A 6,000-nucleotide genomic window follows, 5' to 3' on the forward strand; every position below is an offset into this window, starting at 1 on the left:
ACAATCTCTCTAGCTTCATCCCTAAACATTTGGAGAAGGAAATATTGAGGCTCTTTTTCATGCCTTCTCTGTCTTGCCTCCTGGTTAGAATCACAGCGATGAGTTGTGGGACACTTGGCAAGAGCAGTGTCTGAGGCGAGTCCTGGCAGCGCCAAGGCGGGATTTAAAGGGATATGACCATGGCCCCAGGTTCCCCGATGGGGCTGCTGGTGGGGGCCAGAGGGCTGGGGGTCATCCTGTCCACTATATATCCAGGAACATGGAATTTTCTAAAAACCCCATTACTCCATGTCATCCTTGTACCGCTGCATTGTTTAAAGGAGGAAGAAGATAACCGATGAATTGTATGAGTAACTACAGTCTGTTTTCAGCAAAAGTGACAACTATTTTTGTGTATGACTAATTTATTTTTATTATTGTAAAAAATACAATAAACTGGTTAAAAGATCAACTTTGATAACACGTTTGCTCTTTCTCGGGTCTTATTCCAAATCTATTCATATGGCTTCAAACAGCCTGCCCTCGAAGTGCCCTGTGGGGCTTGGGTCCTGGGTGCTGTGTGGCGTCTGGGCTACTCAGGGCACCTTAGATACAAAGAACCCTCCCCTGTTGGTGCTCCACCTTGGCTGTATGTCTGAATCCCCTGGGGAGTTTAGATTATCTCTGTCTCTCAACCCAACCAAAACTTCTTCCAGGTCCCCTCCAGGTGACTTCTCCTCAGTCTTGATTTTAATGTAGCATTTAACAAAATCTTTCAGGTTATCTTGGTGCATAATAAAGTCAACTATGACTTAGGAGATAATGCCCGTGATTCTGTCCTCTACAGCTTTTCATCAGTAATTCTTGGACACTTCTTAATTATGCACAAAATGTGAATCCACCTTTTTTGCCTGGAAAATCTCCAGGCATTTTCTTTCTATTGTGGTGAGACTCATTTACATAAAAATCACTATTTTAGCCATCTTAAAATATACAGTGCAATAGTATTCCTCACACTTTCATTACTCCAGCATGCCATTTATTCTTACCCAAATCACAAGCCCTCTATATCCTGATCTCACAGCTGACTTAAAAAGTTGGAAGGTGATCCCTGTCTAGAAGCGAGAGCATGGAGACTCAGCTTCGGTGTCCAGGTCACACTTGGTAGCTCTGGGATCCTACCGTGAGCTTCTGCCTGGGCTGCCTGGACCACCCCATCTCCATCCCCCGGGGCGGGGTTACATGCCTCTAGCACGCGTTAGCTCCAGTCTCCTCCACATCAGTTAGTCGTGGATGGAAAACGACTGGAGGGGATGTTTAGCCATTGGTGAAAAGTTGTGGCACTGTTCAGTCTCTGGCCAGTCTCTGGGAGGACAGGGTCATGCATCAGTCAATGGCCCCCCAAGCAGTCCCAGTCATACCTGGCAATGCATATCCACTGTGCCAGGGAGATCAAGCATCCTGCTCTTGTTAAATTTGAAAGGAGACTTGTAGGATCTGGCATCCTACATTCTTTAGATAATGAATTGACCGGTCTGGACTGACTTTGTATTTGAAGGCAGAACCGCACGTAAACAAAATGGTGGTCGGGCAGGCCATTTAGGTCTAGCAGACCCACAACAGGGAATACAGAAATTCTTTGTACTTCCATTCAATTCTACATATTCTCAGTGGTCTGAAGAGCAACCCGAAGAGGAAGAAAACTGGTTCTTGGAGACTAGAAACGGTTATTCTCCTCGCACTAGAGCATTGTTATGTATAGTACATAACCAGATAAACAACATCTCGGTGGCATTAAAATTTCATGGAGGGGGGAGGGTGATTAGGGAAAACTCTCACATGTCAAGGGCAATAATGAGAAAAAGGTTAAGAAGTACTGCTATTACCTTTGCCAGTTTACTCTTCGGTACCATTTTCATCATGTCTTCACCTGCTCAGAGTCCCCACTCTCTGTCGGGCGGGTGGGTGGGGGGGTGAGGGTCCCCAGGGAAAGGGGAGGTTCCAGGTTCCCTGCCCCACCCAAGAAAGGGTGGAGCTGAGCAGGGAGAAGAAGAAACTGGAGCGGAAGAAGGACGGAAGCAGGATGGAGAGCAAGGAGACCTGGAGGAGGCACATGGAGCAGAGAGATGTGAGAAAACTGCACTTGTTTGTTGGTCCTGGACTGGCTGAAACAGATGTGGGTGAGAGACCCATGGGGAGGTTAACAAGCAGAGTTTTTCTTGATTTTGATTTTGTTCTTTTCCTTCCAGATTTGCCTGGCTGTTCCTGACCCTTTCCTATGGGTCCCCACCGGAAGGTGCTTTAAACTGTGACAGGCTTCCAGGCCTCAGCGCCCTGCTTTGGGCCAACGCTGTTTGGCTGGGCATTTACCCACAAGGGGATGGCTAACTTCGGGTGTTTGATTTGAAATCTTTATTCTTTGTCCTTTCTTTGTTGCACACTAATTTTATTAAAGTTCCTTTCCACTGAAGGTCTCACACACAATAGAATATTTTGTCTTAATATGGCAGAGGGCAGAACCTATTTAAAGCAGGCAGGTTGGGGGGTTCTGGGGTGCCCCGCTTCCTGCTCTGCAACAGATTGATGCTAGAAAGCCCAAATTCCTTATTATGTTGTTTAATGTTCTTCTTATTGTGACCCCAACTGTCTTTCTACCCTGCTTCCCCTCTTGTCCCCACATAGGTCACCCTCTCCTATAAATTGCTGCTCCATGTCTCGGACCACAGTTCCCACTTTCCTCCTTTACCCCTGCCAGTCTGGGTGCCTTCCCCTATAATGCCTTTCCCTTGGAAATCCATTCAGTTTTCAAGACCAGCTAAACCCCACCTCTGGATTTAACACTTCCTTCTTCACTTCAATTGAAAAGTATATCTCATTTTTCTTTGTTTCAATGGTCTAGCTTACCTATATCACGCAGTAGATGAAATTTATTACTCTGTGCTTTTTACCATCTGATTTAGATCCCTTCTCCCATACAGTACAGGTCCCCTAGATGCATTTCTGAGATTCCTATCCCCCTCTACTGAGAATGGTCTTTGTGCAGTCGGCACTGGTACATTTTCATAATTCATCTAATTATTTCTAATTTAAGAAAAAACCCAAGTATGTCTAGCAGAAAAGGACATAATAGGACAGACTTTGATGATGCTGTGAAGGAATAGATTTATGTACTTTTTTCCAAATATAATTACCTAAATGTAAATATTTCGGTAGCAAATGCATTTACCAGCAAGCAGAACACAGTGTAGCAGACATACACCAAACAGTCTACAGAAGCCACAGGTCATTGTGTTTTCATTCCTCCTTGTTTAAGAAAAATAATTGTAACAGTGAAACTAGAGCTGTTGTTCAGAGCCAAGTAGAGTTTCAGGGTTCATAAGAACTTCAAGAAAGTTTAGACAACAGTTGATACTGAGAATTTCTATGGAGAACAGTAATGGAGAACAGTAATCTCAGTTTAGGAATAATTTATATGTTGGGTCACTCACTTTCTATAAGATGGTATTAATAAGAATGGCTTGGAAAAAATAGTATAAGAAAACACAACACATTGAACAAAATGTCAAAAATATAGTTACTCCTCAAAAGATAATTTGTAATTGTCACAGTAAACGAACTCAGCTGCTGTAACATGTATAACCTTGAATTCCAGATGCTAAAGCCTATAAAATCTATCCCTCTGTCATTTCAGTGTCTTTCTGGCCGGTGGTCCACGTGACCATTTAGAAACTAAGGCTCTTCATATGGTGGTTTTGTCCTCCTCTGTGTCCCTGGCATCATATGCATGCAGCCAAAGGATGGGGAAGGCGAAGCAGGATGAGGCGTGGGAGGTTTTATTACTGTCCTCTCTTGCATCCCCACTCCGGTGGTGAGAACTCCAGTATGCACCCAGCTGCAATGGAGACAAGTTCAAGTAATCTCATGATGCCATCCGAGGAGAACACATGTTTGGAGCCCATCTGGTCATTCAGCTACAGTTTTCTTCCTTTACTCTTGCATTTTACCTCTTGAAATTCGTGGGTGATTGAGCTTTTTTGTTTATGAGCACTATTGAGCTAATGATGCTTAGCTTAGAGGGTCTAAAGTAGTTAAATATTTCTTATATATAACCAAATATTTTGTGTACTTGAGTCTAGCGCAAAGTTTGCATCAAAACCCTTGAAGACAGAAAGGATGAAGTGTGGGCAAGTGTAAGGTGAAATATGTATTCATTCCTAAGAATAAATTCTATCTCTTCTTCAGAGAACGGTGAATTTAGAATATTTATACTGCTTGATATAGTCATTCTGTTTTGGGGAAATGAGCTAAGGAAATGCTTTGTAATACAAATAAAAATGTGTAAAAAAGTTCGCTAGCACTTTCTTCATAGTAGCAAATAATTTGGAAACAATCTAAATGAAAACCCCAGGGAATGGTTAAATTACTACATATATTTATAATTAAAGGAGCGATTAGCAGGCCCAGGTGAATGGAAAGCGGAGGTGTGATAGAGGTTCAGGGACCAAAGGGCCCGAGGACCAGAGTGCAGAGAAACGGGGGCGCCGCCTGGTGGTGACGGCAGGTACTGCGGCAACGGCGTAGACGACCTGGGAGCCGGGGAGGCGCAGAGGCCGGGCCCCGCGCAGAGGAAGGCGCGGGAGGGGCGGAGAGCGAGGTTTTCAATCCAAACAGACGTTTTGCGATTTAGTGGCTTCCCGGATGTTTAGGTTAACAGTATTTTTGAGACGGCATGGGATATTTGCTTCCATTTCGTTTGCATTTCCAAACAGCCCGGCTGCGCAGGAGGGGGGCGTGGCCACCGAGAGCCCGTAGTGGCGCCGCCCGCCCGCACCTGGCCGCACCTGCGCGCACCTGCGCGCACCTGGCCACACCTGGCCGCACCTGCCCGGACCGCGAGCCCCGCCGGGCGTGCGCACTGCGCCCCTCCCGCACCCGCCAGTGCGCCCCGAGGCTGGGAGGGGTCCTTCCCCCGGGACCCTGGTGCACCGGACCCAGCGGGGAGGCGCCATCTGCGCGTTCACCCGGGGCCGCCTTGGCGGAGAGGACGAGGTGAGCCGAGTGGGGGCAGGTGAGAGCATCTTCCTGCGGGCGGCTGGCCGCGGGGCGCCCAGCGGGAGGGCCCGGGCAGGGCGGGCTGGGTGTGGAAACTGGGGCTGGGTGTGGAGGGTGCTTTGTGGTGCCTGGAGGAACTCGGGGGTCCGGCTCTGCCCTGAGCGTGCCGCGCTCCTGTTCCAGCTCCGCTGACCGGCCGCGTCCTGCCTGCGGTTCGCTCCCGGCTCCTCGGGTGCACCGATGACGCCTGGTGTGGGTTTTCTGGGCGCCCGGTTCTGTGCCGGTGAGCTGTGTGTTTTTAGTTCTGTGGGTTTATGATATCCTTTGGTGCCGAAGACCAGCCTCGGCCAACTGGGTGTCGGGGTTGACGACGTCGGCGCAATTGAGGAAGGGAGCAGACACACGCAATGTCTTGTGTTAGTATGTCCTCCAGGGTCTGAGCAAGTCTTTATTCATTTTTTGCAAGCAGTGAGATGACATCATCATATGCATAGAAGCAAAGCAAAAACAATCAGTGCATACTTTTTCCCACAGACTTTTGGCTGCTATGTGCTCTCAGCAAGAAGGCAACCTTCAAGGTTAATAGATAAAAAAAACTAAACCTTACACTAAAACTTATTATTTCTGTCTAGGCAAATACCTAAGACAGTTGATAGCCGCCAGTATACTTCTATCAGCTAAAGCCTAAACATCAAAAGATTCTTCTATTCAAATGGTCTTCAGCCCAAGACCAGCTGCTTTCTGGTTATCAGCTAGCAGGGTTTTCTACCAAGAAACTTCTTAACACAATTAACTTCATTTAAAAACTTTTCCAAGAGGCTTCTAAAAAAAGCAAAAGGACTTACTATAATTGTTGTCCTGGGTTGCTTGTCAGGCATGCTCATGTATAACAAACTCTTTCCCATTGTCAGGCAGGCCAAATTCACAGTGTTTAATTTTTAAGCAGGTATTTCTTTGTGCCATTTACTT

This window comes from Talpa occidentalis, unplaced genomic scaffold (genome assembly GCF_014898055.3).
Source record: "Talpa occidentalis isolate TD23 unplaced genomic scaffold, MPIMG_talOcc4v2.1 talOcc4.11, whole genome shotgun sequence".
Lineage (NCBI taxonomy): Eukaryota > Metazoa > Chordata > Mammalia > Eulipotyphla > Talpidae > Talpa > Talpa occidentalis.